The 19172-nt window shown below is 36.1% G+C and overlaps 1 protein-coding gene across 3 annotated transcripts in view; it reads right to left on the bottom strand.

Moving 5' to 3' along the window:
• Positions 1 to 16779, bottom strand: part of LOC143225657 (PTB domain-containing engulfment adapter protein 1-like) — a 55151-nt gene extending 38372 nt beyond the window's left edge. Inside the window, exon 1 of one of the 3 annotated variants that reach the window (XM_076455456.1) lies at positions 16486 to 16779. The gene's annotated coding sequence lies outside the window, so the exon portion shown is untranslated. The remainder of the gene's footprint in view (positions 1 to 16485) is intronic. The other 2 variants (XM_076455455.1, XM_076455457.1) reach the window with 2 other exon arrangements.
• Positions 16780 to 19172: the final 2393 nt, after the last annotated feature.

The raw sequence follows: 19172 nt of genomic DNA, 5'->3' as shown, positions 1-19172 counted from the left end.
AGTACATGTTGTTTTTATTTCTTAAGCCTAAACCATTACACGCAAAGTAACAATTTAATAATAACAAAATATACATGTACTGTTTTATATATTACTTCTGTTGCCAGCTGGTTTTAGTTGATTAAATCTGAGAATTAAAAAAAATATTATAAAATGTAAAGTACCTAAATAAGACAATGTTAGTAAAATATACATATGTATATAATAAATTACAAACAAGACGTAAACTTTGTAACAAACCGTTAGAGAAAACCTCTGTGTCTAAATACGTATCGTATCGACTACTTCATGGTATACGCACCCCCAGTTATTAATCTATAACTACTGACTGTTCTTCTATCAGTTTCTAAGCAGAATATTAGGAAATCCCTACAAACCAAAGTATTGCTCCAATACTTAATATCACATGCTACCGGTATTTGCTAGTGCAAAAACTAGGTCCAAACAAATACTCTCATCACATAAAATATTGATATCGGCTACATAAAATATTTTCATCATGAATACGTGGGTCTCTCTCACTCTTTCAAAAGAAAAAAAAAGGCTGTTCTCCAACTCCAGATAAAATCAACTGGTGAATTTATATGCATAATTGAAAAAGAGAAAGAAACTCATGTTTTAAAATGTTTGATATTATTATTATTTGGTACTTCATACTATTGTTTTATACTCCTTCAATGCGATAATTCTGTGAAATGAGTTACACGAACGTACTATAATTATTATGAGCAAATTTGAGTTACATGAACATGCTATCATTATTATGATCGTATTTTATCACCTGTGTAATTCCAACTTTATTATCTCTGTGTGGAAATTATTTTTCCATCTCTGAAATATATATTTATTCCCTTTGGTGAATTCAGCAAATAGCCAGATGTGGCTTTGATATAAGAAAAAAACACAAACACACGGTATATATATAAAACTGATGTGTTTATAATGCATTACATGATGATAATTTTTTTCTTAGGGAGAAAATTCTTTATTTCTAATAAATTCTACCTTATTATTATCACGTCTGATGAAGTAAGTTTCCACTGTATGTAATATTAAAATTCTGAATTGACGCGCAAAACTGTACAAAATTTCCGCCCACCGCAGGGATCGAAATCCGATTTTTAGCGTTATAAGCCGCAGATTGTTGAGCAACAGAGAATGGTGGGTTAAAATACATCATACCAGTTTGAAATTCTAAAGCACACCCTCAAGAAATCAAAATATTATATTTTCTCTGTTCATTTTGCTTGATTATAAAATGGAATAGTGTGTTACGTATAATAAAATGAACACCATACTGCTAACTAACTGCTTAGCTATCACTTAAAATAAAATCAAAACTGACAAACTGTGATGCAAACGTTGCATACTGATACACAAACCCTTACAATTCTTCCGACACATTTAACATTCATTTATCGTGAGTAACTTGGGTTAAAAGGGCCTGAAATTTTTTCTTCGTCCAGAAAAGTTGATAATTATCAGTATAATTCTTACGAGTCGATTTTATCTTCATTCAGTGTGACGTCACAAGCGTATGGAAGAAATACTTCTGATTTTGTTGACATTTTAAGACAGTAATTACACTTCCTGCCCTATTAATGTGATATAATTGTTTTCTGAGGATAACTCCAAGCAAATGGTTAGATACTTTGTCTAAGATGTGTCGGATAGTGAAGAGTTCTTTACGTAGAGGATTGGTTTGGTTTGTTTAGAATTTCGCGCAAAGCTACACAAGGGCTATCTGCGCTAACCGTCCCTAATTTAGCAGTGTAAGACTAGAGTAATTTGGTTGGTTGGTTGGCTTGGTGTTTTATGGCGCAAAGCAACCAGGCTATTTGCGCCAAACATCCAGTAAAATATACAGCAGTAAGAGAGAAATAACAGTAATACAAGTGTAAAGGACTATCTGTTGCATAATTTTAATTATCATAATTCGCCAGGATGACTAATGGGTAGTTCAAACATCAGCGTTAGACACCTGAAGTTGGCCTTTTCAGTCCTGGTTTAGAGTTATTTGACATTACGGTCATTTTCTAATTTCAAATAGAACTAGTGGTATTTAATTCTTAAAAAGGAATCACATTAAAAATATCTAACTTATATATTAAAAACTTAAATAGCATTAAAAAGATTAATGGCTTTTAAAAAACTAAAAACATTTGTAAGATGGACAGTGTCACCATCGCTAATGACACTAACGTTATGGATAAACCTTCGGACAAAACATGTTTAAAATGGTGCCGCCGTTGAGAGTCGTAACGGCGGCAGATAGTAAAATGTGACTTATTGTGACCTGAGTGTCACACAGACAATATACTGGTGCATCAGTCTTAGATAAACGAAAATGATGAGTTAAAAAAACTGAACAATGCGTAGTCTCGTTAGGACAACTTCATCTATCCGATCCTTACAGAAGCAAGACGGCCAAAGTCCAATAGAGGGTTTTATTTGGAAAAGCTTGTTTTTACGTTGCTCACTCCAAGTCGACTGCCAACTGGCACGGAGCCGAGCCTTGAATGCAGCAATGATAGTACAGAGCAGATAGATTTAACTGTGGTGTAGGCGAGCTCGTTCCCGCGAATACCAATGTGGCGTGATATTCAGAAAAACTGGATAACAGTAGATGTTAAAGTGAAATGGGCCAGTCGATTTTGAATATCGGCGATAAGAGGGTGAGAACGAACGTGAAGCGATTCCAGGGCCAGTAGAGAACTAAGCGAGTCAGTAGAAATAGTGCAATTTGAGTACTGCTTAGCTTCTATGTGATCCATGGCAAGAAAAATGGCACACAGTTTGACAGAGAAAAGAGAAACTGTACAGGGGATTCTGTGTGCAACCACCGAATCACAACAAACTATGGCAAAGCCCACAGAATCACCTGATTTCAAACCATCCGTATAAATAGGAATGGAAGGATGGTTCAAAAGATGTTCAGCAATTAATAGACGGTACTTCCAATCGGGAGTGTCTGCTTTTCTCAGATGACTTATAGATAGGCCACATTTGGAGATTGTAATAAGCCATGGTGGGATGGGCTGACCAGTAAACAGAGCAATATTATCCAGGACAGACCCAATTCATCCAACTGCACCTAGAAAGAAAGGCCAAGAGGAATAATGGCAGATCGTCTGTAAAAGCATGGCCCACTGAGGAAGAAAAGCAGAACACCAGATGGGATACTGTGGTAAGGAATGAAGTTTTAAAACACACAGTAAAGACAATTGCAAATGGCAGAGGTATAGAGGAGGGTTCATGAAACTGTGTAGAAGCTCTGGACTGGGGAGGTGCAGAAAGCCCTGGTGCAGACTTGAAGTCCCTTATGATGAATGGGGTCCAACATCTTCAAGACCAAAGCCCTGGCAGAGCCATAGACCAGTTACTCATAGTCAAGTTTGATCAAATAAGAGCACGATATATCTTTAGCATAGAACATTGATCTGCCTTCCAAGTAGTGGAAGAGAGGACATGGAGGATGTTCAGTCCTCTTGTACATTTGTCTAGTACCTGCTTGATGTGTGGTAAGCTTACGGTCAAAGATAAGCCCCAAGAACTTTGTCTGTGGTCTCTGAGACATGGAGTTCAGGATCAGGGTGAATACCCTGCTGGCAGCAAAGGTGCATGCAAACGGTTTCAGACAGAGAGAAGTTAAAATCGTTTGCTGTGGTCCACTTCAGCAAACGATTGAGGGCAGTCTGTAGCTGCCACTCAATATATCTCATGTTCGACAACTGACATGAGATGCGAAAGTCATTGACATAGAGCCCGTTTGCATGGAGAGTTGTTCAGTGATGGCATTAATCTTTATACTAAAAAGTGTGATACTCAAAACACAGCTCTGAGGGACTCCAAGTTCCTACAGAAAATAACAGGATAGTGTCAAACCCACACATACTTGGAATCACCTGTTTATGAAAAAAAAAAAATCGGCAAGCGATCACGTAACCCATATAAATAGAGATCTCGCAAAATACCATACCTCCATGTAGTATCATAAGCCTTCTCAAGGTCAAAGAATACTGATACAAGATGTTGTCGTTTGAGAAAGGCTTCTCTGATTGACGTTTCAAGTCGAATCAGGTGGTCCATGGTGGAGCATTGTCAGAACCCAAAATGGGTGGGCGAGAGGAGGTTGTTTGATTCGAGGAACCAAACAAGATGAGCATTAATCATCCTCTCTAAGGTCTTACAGAGACAGCTCGTCAAACCAATTGGGCAGTAGTTTGAAGGAATCTCGGGGATCCTTTCCAGACTTAGAGAAAGGTAGGAAAATAGCCTGGCACCAGGCATCAGGAAAACATTCTCCTGCCAGATCCAGTTAAAAATAACCAGAAGAATAGCAAGAGAAGCAGGAAATAGATGGCGCAGCATTTCATAGTGTGCATCATCAGGTCCAACTGATGTACTGCCAGACTGATGAAGGGCCATTTTGAGTTACATCAACGTAAAAGGAAGATTATAGTCACAGAGACAATCATCTCGAAAGGAAAGAGGTGATCACTCTGCCCGAATCGCGATGGCTAAGAAGATGGAGGATGAAACAGAAGTACCAGATACCTGGCAAAGGCTTTCACCTAGAGTATCGGCCATGCTCCGGGTATTAGCCACTTCCTGATTATCAGAAAGCAAGATCGAGAGGGGGACAGAATTATATTGCCTACTGGCCTTTCGAATCTTGTCCCATATGACTTTGGAACAGGTGGTAGAAGGTATGCTGGTTGTGAATGTAATCCAAGATTCCTTCTGGCTTTGACGTCTTACACACCAAGCATGTGCAAGAGCCTGTTAGAAAGCAGTGCAGTTCAAGAGTATGGGATACCTAAGAAAAGTATCCCATGCCCGTTTTTGAACCCACCATGTCATGTGGCAGGCAGAATTCCACCAAGGACAAGGATATTGTGGAAAACGTGTCGAGGTTTTAGGAATACACTGAGCAGCTGCCTCTATAATAGAGTCAGTCACTGCTGCCACGCAATAGTCTATTGATGGCTTACAGATGATTGATGGCAGGATCAAGTTCTGCAAGAGCAGTGAAAGAGGGCAAGTTGGCTTGATCCAGCTTCCACCAGGTACGCAGGTCAGGTGGCATCGACCACGGCCAGTCTTTCTCAAAATTATAGGAAAATGATCACTGTCTCGTGAGTTATTGTAGGAGAAAAGTGAAGGAGAGAAAACTAAGATGAAGTGGTGGACAGTAACTTTTGATCCTCAGGGTAAGTAATGTTTTGAATCATCTTCAAACGCTGCACCTCTTTTCTTCCAAACACTTAGGGCAAGAATGAAAGTATAATGGGTGACATTCATTGCAATTGACGCAATGTGGGTCTATTTCACACTCATAGGCATCGTGGTCCTTGCCACTGCAACGAGCACACGTCAAGGAGCCACGACATAATGTATTTGAGTGAACGAACTGCTGACACTAGAAACATCTGAGAGAGTTTGAAATGTATAGACATACCTTGCAATTAAGATAACCTGCCTTGATGGTGGCAGGTAGACGTGGTGATGTAAATTTCAGAATTAGGACATTGGTCGACAACATAATTCGATCTTTGCGAGTGGAGATATGCAGAAACTCCTTGGGTGGAGAAACCAGCGAGAAACTCTGACTCGGGGATGTTCTTGAAATCCCTCTTAACAATAACTTTTCGTGATGAATTCAAAGTAGCATGAGGTTTAATCTCAATAGGTACATCCCCAATCGTCTTTGAATGCAAGAGGAGTTCACTATGTTGAGATGTAGATGTTTCCACCAATATTTCAACAAAGCAAAGCTCCTTTGGAAAGCCAGCAAACCCCTCTAGTCCCTTCTGAATTAAAAAGGGAGACATTTACCCTAAAGTTTTGTCTGAAATAAAAAGTAATATAAGAAAATGAGATACAGGTGTTACAAATGTTGAAGATTGTTGTTCCAAATCTTCAAGACTTGGTCGTTTACCTATGGACTGTCTTCTCAGCATTTCATTTTTATTTGGGGATCCATAATAAAAAAGAATGTTTCGGCGCCCACTGACCCCACCCATCATGAAGTCCTACGAGGGGATGCACTACAATGCCAAACAAGGACACTGCAGCAATGCCAGGGTTTCGTGAGCATTATACCCAAACACCAGCATCAGATAATATGTCCACAACATCTGTTAAGAACATCTACCGCTTGTACTTGGTTGATCCAAGCCCAAGTGGACCAGCCGATTGACCCTAGGGGGCTACCCCAAGGCCACCTGTCTACAAAAATTCAAGGCCAAAGTGGTGTGTTAGAGTTGGACCCCTCAAATGCCAGGATCCTCTCCTCCCCTTCACGGATCACCACGCACGGCAAACACATGGGTGCATGTTTTGATCCCAGACGAGGTAAACTGAAGGAACAGAACCTTTCCTGGGAGGTCCTCTCACCACGTACACGAATCCACACCAAGAGGAACTAGACGGAAGGCAATTAGTCATCACCAATCACCATCAACTCTTCGGTTACTCTTATAGCAACGAGTAGTGAAATTGACTGGGAATCGAATCCGCGACCCCCAAATTACAATTCGAGTGCCTTAACCACCTGGCCATGCCGGGCTACTTTAAGTAAAAGAAGAGGGCTCATTCCAGGATTTAAAATTACTTTCTATAAATCCGTATATTTCTATCACTAATTGTTCCGGAAGAACATTACCTTCCAATTTACAAAATCTATGTACAATTTTCACTATTTTGTTTAACTAAATATCACAATTATAACAAATTAAAGTCAAGTCATGAGGCTGAAGAAAAACCTGAAGGCCTCCATTGCAAACATGGTAGACTTGAGATGGTTTTACTTGTTACCAACTAAACAAATTTACTTACGCATTAGAAACGTCGTTTAAATAAACTAGATGAAAATATTAGCCTTCTTACAATGAGCGGTGGTCGTTTGAATTTCAAGCAAAATTACGCGAGGGTTATACGCGCTAGCCGTCCCTAATTTAGCAGTGAACGACTAAAGAGAAGAAAGCTAGTCGTCATCATCCACCGCCTACTCTTGGGCTACTCTTTTACCAGGAAACTGTGGGATTGACCATCACATTATAACGCTCTCACAGCTGAAAGAGCGAGCACACTTGTTGGGTCGTCGATTCGAACCCGCGACCTTTATATTGCGAGTCGAGCGAATTAACCACAATAAAAGCGTGTATGACTTTCCCAACGTTATTAAATTGAGAAGGAAATCTTCTCATATCAGAATACAATGAAATCGTTTAAATTAGTGTTATGTTATAACCGAGGCCCGGTATGGTTAGGTGGGTTAAGGGGTTCGACTCGTAATCTGAAGGTCGCGGGTTCGAATCCCCGTCGCACCAAACATGCTCGACCTTTTAGCGGTGGGGGCGTTATAATGTTACGATCAATCCCAATATTCCCTGGTAAAACAGTAGCCCAAGAGTTGGCGGTGGATGGTGATGACTAGCTGCCTTCCCTCTAGTTTTACACTCCTAAATTAGGGACGGCTAGCGCAAATAGCCCTTGTGTAGCTTTGCGCGAAATTCAAAAACAAAACAAATAATTATAACCGACTAAAGAAAATTAAGCTCCATTGAGAATAATTAATAACCACCAAGCTACAAAGATGACATAAAGACATTACAGAAATGCAAATGACAACATTAAGTACAATCTTCTTGTTACTGCCTTCGTTGTTTTTCGTACATCACTCAATATTTTGTGAAAATTTACACCTTGCATATCTACTTAAGACGTGTCATGCTTACTTTTTTATAGTGTCTTTACTCATTTCCTTGGGTACATTAACTCGGAAATGGTTCACATAAAACCTCAGACAGGAAGTATACCTTGCTGAGAAATTAAGTATTTTACACAAATTTTAATAACAAATAGTGGGCCCGGCATGGCCTAGCGCGTAAGGCGTGCGACTCGTAATCCGAGGGTCGCGGGTTCGCGCCCGCGTCGCGCTAAACATGCTCGCCCTCCCAGCCGTGGGGGTGTATAATGTGACGGTCAATCCCACTATTCGTTGGTAAAAGAGTAGCCCAAGAGTTGGCGGTGGGTGGTGATGACTAGCTGCCTTCCCTCTAGTCTTACACTGCTAAATTAGGGACGGCTAGCACAGATAGCCCTCGAGTAGCTTTGTGCGAAATTCCCAAACAAACAAACAAACAAACAAATAGTGGGTAACGATCTTAAATCAACTAATGGAAACTACCTATAAAATTATTAACTTAATCAAATTTTTCAGTTTGTAAACCAACATCCAATGTCATATCATAAATAACTATCCCAACCAGTGCATTTGTTTCTTCATTGATACAAAGCTAATTAACGTTTCAACCAATTAAAGACGAGACAGAAAATCATTATCAACATACAAATAGGTGGAGTGAAAATCTGTGTTGCTTAAAACTTTTAAAACATTATTTTATGAAGTTCTTCATAATTGTCCTCATGGGATGAGCAGACTGGTCAGAGATCCCTAAAATTAAAGACATTATCAATCTATCCTACCCAACTCAGATTACAGTTAATAAACAGGCAGCGACATCTATCGCCCACTTTATATGATGCTCCATTTCACGGAACGATAGGTTTGATTCAATACTTAAGCTCCTACAGACAAAAGTGCAGAACCTGTTCAGTTGCATACCTTGGATCTGAGAGTCGGAAGTTTGAATCCCCGTCACCAAATATGCTCGCCTGTTCACCCAAGGAAATATTATAATGTGACAGTCAATCCCAAGAGTTTATCACTTAAAATTAACGACGGCTAGCATAAATAGCCTTCGAGTAGTCCAGTAGCATGCCTCGAATACTCCGTTTCACAGTCCGGCACACTAGCCATTAGGCTTAGGCCTATTAAACCAAGAAATTGGATTATTCATTCAATATACAGATATGAGAGCACAAGAAATTAGATGCGAGAAACATTCGATAATTCTGACTCGTGGTAAATATCTCTTAGTGATAATTTTACCTCTAACCTAAACTTTTAAGTAAAGTTAAAATCCCTTGAATTATAGATGGCGTCCAGAGTTTTATTTTGTAGCTTATTTGCTTGTTAAGCACAAAGCTGCACAATGAAGTGTTTATGCTGTTACCATCCCAGGAGTTGAAATCCGAATTTTAGCATTATATGCTCTCGAGCTTACGGTTGTGCTATAGGGGAAGAGTACTTGATGCTCTTCGAGTTAATGCGTTGCTTATTCCTAGCTTATATGAAGTCTAAAATTTGTATTAATTGAGAATGTTCAGTTCTTCCATAATTTATATGTTTATATATATACACACACATACACAGAAATATGTAGACTGAGTTTTTATAATTATAACATGATATAACTGGTGCCTGTTATTTATCGTTTGACGTTTTTTTTCTTAACTATGTAGGCAATAAATCCAGTTATATAAAGTATATTATAAATTAATTATTATGTCTTTGGTGGCCAGGATTCATACTTTCGGCAAGAAACATTTCGTACATATACAAGTAAAAGTACCCATCCCCAGTGACAGGAAACTTTTAAGTTAATCTATTAATTTAAATTATTTCAAGAACTTTAAAAAGGTTACTTGTGCTGCACTCTTGGTTTCACTCAGATCCTAACCTCTGAGCTACTAGTACCGCCCACCGTGAAAAGTAACTGTTGAAAATATGAGTCACGCTAAGAGCCACACACCAATAGCTTACGGTTAATCTATATTTTCATTCTTTAAGTCACGTTACATTTTGAAATGTGAATTGCAGTGTAATTAATTCGTAACAATTTACTGTCAAATATCCTGTTCGGGAAATACAATTTGGAATCAGCATTATTCACGCCCGTTCTCTTCGTATTTCAAACGTGAATGTTGTGCTTTGCCTGCGTGCACAGTTTTTCAAACGCGAGACAAAGAAAAGTTCGAACGGACACCACGCTTCGCAAGACATAGATTTTCAAAAAACCAAAAATTAACACTTTACAATTTATCAAAGCGATTCCGTCTAAAAAAGTGGAACATGGTACTTAACTGAGCAGACAGCACGATCTTTGAAACTCACAACGAAGGTTGTCAAAAATACATCAACGAAAAACACAGGTTTTAAAGTTGTATTAAGTTAATTCTCATAATACGTTATTAACTGCTACATCGCAGACTGAAAAGTCACCCCAGGTTGTATAATCGCAATGACATTTGTAGGAGCAGCCAAATTTAAATATAAAAGGTATTTTAAAGAGTAGTTTAGTTACTACACTTTAAACTTACAGAAATACTCAAAGTGAAATATTATTTAGGTTTGTTTGTTTATTTTAGAATTTCGCGCAAAGCTACTCGAGTGCTATCTGCGCTAGCCATCCCTAATTTAGCAGTGTAAGACTAGAGGAAAGGCAGCTAGTCATCACCACCCATCTACAGAATGATCAACCAGCTTTTAAACTTGGAATATACTCTATTTGGGATAGATTTGTCCACTGTCTAGACTAGAAAATCAAGGTTTCACTGACTTTCAGGTGCCACAAATGCAAAACACGCTCATGAATGTGAAATGTGTATGTCTAGTTACATTCTTCAAAAACTTGTACTTTTTAAATTATTATTTTATACTAGTTATTGTTTATCGCTTTATACTGCACACATACCTTTAAATTTGCTCTTTTCATGAGAGCAAGGGATGGCTTCAGAGGGGTGAAATCTGTACGCTGCAGGCTGAGATCAGTCCTCAGCTCTACACGAGGAAAGATGGTGGAGACGATCCTATCTACTGCCGATGGTTTTTTCAGTCTCAACCTGCCTGGCTTGAAACCCACGGAATATAAAACGGTGGGATCCGACACAAAACATGAGCGTTCAAAGTGATCTTGACAAAGCTTTGCATGGTGTGAATGAGTCCAGTTCTTCCTATTGACCATCCGCGCCCACTGTCGCCACCTTGCCAGTTCCTTCTCCTTGCACGGAAACGAAAAGAAGCTTTTGCCCGATGCCAAACCGTTTTCACAACCATAAGCAACGCAGTAAACCATGTTATCATAAAACAAACATAAAGTAGCGATATCAAGACAAAAAATAGTCTCACAAAGTATGTAATCCAAAAAAAGCACTGATAGACTTACATAAAACACCAGCACTGAAAGGAACACAATGGTCGGCGCACAACAAATCGTGTTTGGCAACTATTACATCATAGTTGTAAAACGTCACGGACACAGCCGAACGACCAAGAGGAAGTTCCAGGACCCGCATATTTTGTTTCATTTTTTACTCAAAAACTAAAGTGTTTAAAAATATGGCAACCACACAGGAATTATACCTAACCAAAGTACAGTTTCTAAGGCAATTATTAAATTTATTGAAAATTCACCTTTAATACCTAAATATTGTTTTAAACAAATTTAACTTTTTACTGTTTATATGTGTATATAAACCAGTATAAAATCACAATGAGGTTGTAATTTTAAACACTGTTTAAAACAGAAATTGGATGCCTCACAACAACAAACTGTCGAGTTATAGAGGTCACCCATTAACTTTCGATTAGAATTTTATGACACGTATACCTTTACTTCAGGATAACCATACCTTTCCACGAATGAGGAGGGATGTTGCCCACGATCATAAGGGTGAATTGCTAGGGCTGAAGTTACCCCAAATTGTCTCAGCCTCTTCTATAGCCATCGTAACCAATGAAAAGGGCTTAGTGCTGAAGTTGGTTTAAATACAACAGAATGTGTGTCCACTTGAGGTAGATTGCCTATCTTTTTTTTTGTTGTTGTTGTTGTCTAGTCTACATCACCCCTCTCACCAGAAAGGGATTGGTGGATCCAAGTCCCCGATTTAAAAATAAAAACGCCTCTAAACATCCTTATATTTCATTTTTTAAATTCATTATTAAGTCTGAAATATAAATGCATTAGAAATTAGCCTTCAACCAGTTATTTGGTATAGACGGCATTGGTACAGTTACCTCAGCAAAAACCTTGAAAATTTCAAAGAAAATCTTTGTTTTTTGACAACAAAATAGTCCTAGCACACACACACACACACACACATATATATATATATATATATATATTCACACAAACTCAACAACTACCACTAACACAGCAAGTGTTTCCAGAACCGCTTGCCTCTGGAATAGCGGTACAACTTTTTATACAAGAGTTTCTGACTCTAGTTTATTAAATATTGTTATCTTATTCTACGTTTGAATGTACAAGATATGATTTTCACTTAATCTTCTTTCCAATCCCCGTCACACCAAACATGCTCGCCCTTTCAGCCGTGGGGACGTTATAATGTATAAGTCAATCCCACTATTCGTTAGTAAAAGAGTAGCCCAAGGGTTGGCGGTGGGTGATGATAACTAGCTGCTTTCCCTCTAGTTTTACACTCCTAAATTAGAGGCGGCCAGCGCAGATAGCCCTCGTATAGCTCTGTGCAAAATTCAAAACAAATACACAAACAAAAACCTAATCCTCCTTATTTAATTTGTGGATACCGCACATACACATCAACTCGTCCAATATTTCTTTTCAAACCTAACAGAGTTAAATGCAAAACCTTTTTCTGTCTATACAGATTTACTTGTGTGCTAAAATGGTGTTCTGAGATGCAAACACTTGTCAAACAAAATTTTATCATTTGCTTTAGATGTAATAACGTCTACCGGCAGACTTGGCAAAATTCTTAAAACTATAAATATTTGAATTCAACATGCGTATTTCGTATACAAATTATCGCTTTCATAAATAACCAGAGTATAGCCCATCAAAACTACAGGGTAAGAACTACAACCATCACCCTTTACTATACCCTTTACCTATAATAACTAAATTTTGTAATACAGTTTAACAAATCAAAATCAAGGCAGTTTATGAAATAAATTCGTGGCGTGTTCATACAAAGATTATTGGTAAAAATCAGTTAGATTAACAATTTCCAATATAGAGAAAAATTTGTACGTTTTGGTAACACGACGTTCTAACAATGGCTTTAACGTCTTCTCGCTTAGAGACAAAAGTATAATCTAAGCTGTTGCTAGTCTATGTACTGAAAGTATAAAATTAAATTTATAGACAATAAAATTGCAAATATATTTGTTGACTTTTTAATTTACAGTCTCCGTTGAATAAAACGATTGTTTTTTTATTAGAAATGTTGGTGGTACAACAGAAAATTGCTCAATTCGGAAAAGATTTAAGTTTAAAACTGAATCAATATTTTTACTTTTATTATAAATTTTATGCACTTATTAGCTCTAAGCTAGGTCATCCCAACACTTTAGGTTTTACAGCACACCCCCCCTCATGGATCCCTTTCACCCCTGACACTAAAATCGTAATGGACAGACAGTAATCGAACTGTCCGATGTATATAAATGCATTTCGGGTTTGATGACTCCTCTTATATCGAGAAATCAAGCGTGACGTGATACACACACACTGACTTTTATAAAAATTAGATAAGGAGCCTCCTTACTTAAGAATCCTTTGATTAATACGACTCTAATTCACGCATGCGTGTACTCTCTTACCACGAAACTAAAGATTGATTAGTACAAAGTGTGTTAAGGAAATGAGATACGATGATGTGTTTTTATATCATTCATACACACAGGTGTATCATAACCAGGAATTGTATCAACAGAAATGGGCTAAAAGTCAGTAACAAACACTTCCTCTGTTGGTCAGTCAGTCAGTCAGTCGTTCCGTATGAACGTCATCTTATTTTGTCTGCATATTTCGAAATGTATGACAAATAAAAGCTCGTAAGAACTTAATATAGGTTCGATCATTCCAAAACAACTTGGGACATTGTATTAAAAAGTGTACGTATAACCTTCTTATAATAAAGATAATTTCTTCTCGACATTCTTTCATTACTGTGCCATAGGTTCACGCTGCAAAAGATTACAAATCTTGATACCTGACCATAAAATATCTTTTGCACGATTTTTACTTATTAATGCATGAATAACAAGCAACAGGATGCAGCTGGTAGTTATAATAAATAGTTTCTTATAGTTGTACCACATTATATACTAGTAGTGAAATATTATAACACATCTTAAATCAGTGCAACACCCACTGGTAGGATTCGATGCAAAGAAATACAACAGGCTTTTCGGTTAAACTTAATACCGTTTTTAAATTTACTAAATTACTGATTACCTGTACGTGCACCAATCACAAATATATTACTTTTAGGCGTACTCAATCATTCATTGTCACAAATGCCATTCACACTGACTGCAAAAACTTTAAAATGAACTTAAAAAAAACTAAAACGTTACGTTATTAATTGAGTTTTCATAAATTTAGATAAACTATACTCTAACATAATACACACACATACATATATATATTAAGTGTTCACGAACAATCTCAAAACAAACATTTCCAACATGACGTATCTATAGCCCGTGGCTAAGCCTACCCAATTAAGTTCAAGGGCACGAGGTTACCAACATAATCCAGTTACTTTGGTTGAGTGGTACGGACAGCACCGCGCCTATCAGTATGAGACGGACGACCTTTGAGACGACCACATACCAAATATTTACTTAACTAAATCATTTTGGTAAATGTGCCTAAAATATTTGACATTACATACTTACAACGGATCTATGTCTACAAAATTAAACCGAAATATGCACAATATTTTAAAACATTGATAATGAAATTTGGTCAAAAGTTCATTGTTTACTTTTTTCAGAGGTTTAACTGAAAATTTGCATTAAGTATTAGTAAAGCTTAAACCACGGTCATTACAGTAGAATATCTTTATTTCTGGTTCAAATTGTGCATATTAAATAAATCTCTAAATTTTAACAAAACACACACTAATAAACTTTACACAGTAACATTTGAATTAAAGAAAGGTTTAATATTTGAAATTGCTTGCTGAAGAGCTAAATATTGTACAGTAATTTGATAAGATTTTGATTTGGGGAAATTTAGAAATAATGTATTTTAGGTTAGATTTTAACAAGGTGCTCGTTTGCACCTTGTTAAAATCTAACCTAAAATAGTATGCAATTTATTTTTTACAATATATATAAAGTAAGCTAACGAAAAACGTTTAAAGAATGTGAGATATAAATGCAGTTTTTTTTCCCTAAGATAAAGCAAGTTTTCTCAATCAATATTTAATCATTTTAGTATATTTTGTTCTATTGAATATCAACAAAACGTGGGGACATCAGGCCAAGAATATTTTATGGGAAACTGAATATATTAAAAAAATAAAAAGGGTATTTGCATGGTGGTAAAAACTAGTTCATCCACTGAGACAGTGTTCTGTTTTTGGTATATTTATAGACATACCGATTACAAGTCAAAAGACGTAACTATTTACACAAATGATAAGTAATGCATCACCTGAAATATTGTGCATAGTTTTCGTCACTATATTTAATTAAGTATATTTACAAACTGGAAGGAGTATGAAAAACTACAAGGATGATTCCAGGGATGGAAATGTATTCTTATGTGGACAGGTTAATATTTTTCACCTTCATTTGAGAAAAAAATATAAGAAATAATCTAATTGATGTTTCAAAGATTATTTGTACAAATTGATAGGATAAAGGCCTCTAACTTCTTTGTTTTTTATTATGAAGATAGTAGAATAATAGAACACTTTATTTGGAAAACAAAACACAACAGGTTAGGTTTCAGATAAGACAAATCTATTCTAACAGGATAACTAACTTATGAAATAAGTTGTCACCAGTAGTGGAGATCAGCATTTTGCGAGTTTAAAAGGAAATTAATAACTTCCTGAAAAATAAAAGGTTCTTAAGTTTTTACTTTTTCTCTAAGAAAGATGTACAGGGAAAGCCGACCAAATGGTCCAGTGATTTATATTTTACTCCATATGAATCTTTAAAAAATAAAATTTAGGGCATAAGATGCCTACTGCATCCTCGAATTTTAATAGCACTTTTCATGTTGCAGTTCTTTAATAAGAAAACTTTTGATTAAACCTCTAATATCATATATTTATTTACATTATATACAAGGTTACGATCACATTTAATAACATATTACATGCTTACACAATACTTAAAAGTGAATTTTTTTAACAAAATGCTTTAGTATTTAATTCTTATAGCTTAAAACTTTTTTTTCTTTTATTTCAGGTCCACTACCGTTTAAACTAAGAACTAAATAAGAATTTATCAATTTTCGGTTTCAGATTGTATTAGAGCAGTCAAAAGTTCTTACAAAAATAAACCATATAACTACATGATCCCTGAATACGTTCATTTATTATTATAATAAGTGATACAATTGAATTACGTAACTTACTTTGTAGTAGTGTTACTATTAATGTACTTTTATAAAGTACAAAAAGACAATAACTCGGAAAGATTACTTAGGCTGAATCATTATAAAATTTTACTAGTTATCTTATGTTTAGTTAATACACTGTAAGATCGAAGTTATAAAAAATTAAACTGACACTGCAGGTACAACTACAAGGACAACAAGTAAGGAGCGGTACGTTTAGTTTACTTACCAACTCAACCAAGTTTGGGCTGATAAAGTCGCAAAGAAACAAAACGAGTGTTTACTAGTTTACGAACAATTTTCCTTTCTGGTAAATAGTTTCATGTAAACTTGTTATTTCAACAAATAACCTATGCAGCTTTATCCCGATATGAAATTGAGATAATGACTCATATAAAACAGAGCAGAAACCACAATTTGATGTGTTTGTTCTTTTTCTTCCTATTTCATCGCCGTTCCTGAAGCCTAAAGCAAAGCTCGATAAAACCTGTTAACGTTGCAACCCACTTTCCTTACTGGCTCTGCCATCTAGTGTTGAAAACGTTATGATTATACTAAAATATGAAGAATTAAACCTAATGCAAGTGACAAAAGTAATTACCTAACTTTAATATAAGTAGCTATAATATTCCAACTAATTTACTCGATGTAATTAATTCAGATTTATTAGCATATTTACACAGTTTATTGTAAGCCATTTTCCTACTGAATAAGAATAGGGCAAGTGTATCTGGTAAGACTAAATGTTTCTCAACATATCTGATTCAAGTACTGTAATTAGACCACATCACATACCAATTGCATGTTCTATTTATTTTTCCTTGTAAATGATGGACGTGTAATTAAAAAGTAATTACAAAACAATTAAAACAAATCAACTATGAATAAGTATTTCGATATTCATTTAGCTTCTTGAAAACTAGTTTTTAAAACGTTATTTAAATATTATCTCAGTGCTATTAGGATAGTGACATAAAAATAGTGATGGATAAATTAAAAGAATTAAAAAAACGAAAATAAACATTGCAGTTATCTTTTTTATAACAATTTTAGGTCTATTGGCTTCCCGATCTTTTGCCGGCTTTCAATTTTTAAAACCTTAAGTCTTAGGATATTTTTTATTAAACACTAAGATACGTAACGTGCTATCTGCACTCTCTTTCTCTTTTTAATTTGCAAGTAATTTCTCGAACATATTATTATTTACAACAGAATACAGGCCCGGCATGGCCTAGCGCGTTAAGGCGTGTGCTTCGTAATCTGAGGGTCGCGCGTTCGCGCCCGAGTCACGCCAAACATGTTCGCCCTCCCAAACGTGGAGGCGTTATAATGTTACGGTCAATCCCACTATTCGTTGGTAAAAGAGTAACCCCAGAATTGGTGGTGGGTGGTGATGATGACCCTCGAGTATCTTTGTGCGAAATTCCAAAACAAACAACAGAATACTTTATTTTGTTTTTCGTAGACCGCTGCCTCTGTTGGTAAAATATAGCTAAAATCATGCTGAGTTCAAGCATAATTTGTATAGACATATTTAGTTGGTCAAGCAAACAATGGTTCTAAATCCATCACTAATTTATCCAAAACTGAATCTTAGAGTAATAACTTTTATCATAATGTGATATGCAGATATACTATGCATTTCCTACCTGTTTCAGAGATATAAATATTTTTAATGTTTTTGGTAATTTGATTTCCGTGCTGAGATGATGGCAATACATGTTAAAAAATTCATTAGGGTTACAGTACTATGGTTGTTTTTTGTTGTTTTTTTTTGTTCTCTTTGATAGTTAATGCCTATTCTACCCGAAAGAATATTGCAATAATACATAGCGTCTGGTTGTCGGGGTCGACACTGTGATATTCTTTAATGGCAGGGTTTATGTTTACTAATGATTAAACCAACTGTTATTTACCTTCCTACTTTTACAAAATGCATTTTCACATAATTCCTCCAAAATTTAAAGATAAAAATTTAATAAACTTTTGTTTCCCTGAATTTCTTTTGCATGTTTGAGATTATACGAGCGAACTCCTTGGCTATACTTAATTGTGTGTTTTGCTATGGAGGAACTATTACTGGAAAGAAAAGAAAAGACTACGAAAATAACTTGAAAATTAGAGTAATATATAGTCAACACAATCAAATACTGTTGATTTGCAACTTCAAGAAGAAAGCAGCTTTTATTTATTGTTATTTGTTTTAATGACACTCGGCTCGAGGTGACCAGGTAGTTAGGACTCTCGACTCGTTATCTGGGGGTTACGGATTCAAATGCCCGCTGCATCAAACATACTTGCTCTTTCAGCCTTGAGGGCGTTATAATTTGACGGTCAATCCCACTATTTCATGTTAAGAAAGTAATCCAAGAGTTGGCGGGATGATTAGCTACCTTTCTCCTCGCTCAGATAGCTTTCGTGTAGCTTTGCTCAAAATTAAAAAAACAACAACAAACAAATCAAATGATATTTACAAGGCTTAATGGTAATGTGGCATACTATCCCCAGTTTTTATACTTTAATTACTTAAATGTATTATTGTTGCATTATGTTCGAGAAAAGAAGCACAAATAGCCCATTGTATAGCTTTGTCCTTAATTTCAAACAAACAAATCGAAGAAGGAAATTTATTCATAATGAATATTAGAGCGTTACGACATCTGTTGTGTGAAATGTTTTAAACAATAGGTATTCTCAAAATATCTCCTGGTAACGTTTCATTATTTTCACTATGCTGAACTCTTGTCTTGTTCTTAACACAAAAAGTAACCCCACAGACTGAGTACATGTCTACAGTTATAAAACATCAACATATTTCTTCATATTTCAGTCAAAATTAATACATCTCATATATTTTCCAGTTTGTACATTTTTAATTCAGTATGCTGAAATTTCTCCCAAATGTTCCTAATATTT

The sequence above is a fragment of the Tachypleus tridentatus genome, chromosome 9 (genome assembly GCF_004210375.1).
Source record: "Tachypleus tridentatus isolate NWPU-2018 chromosome 9, ASM421037v1, whole genome shotgun sequence".
NCBI classification, from domain to species: domain Eukaryota; kingdom Metazoa; phylum Arthropoda; class Merostomata; order Xiphosura; family Limulidae; genus Tachypleus; species Tachypleus tridentatus.
This window is presented reverse-complemented; position numbering and strand designations above follow the sequence as displayed.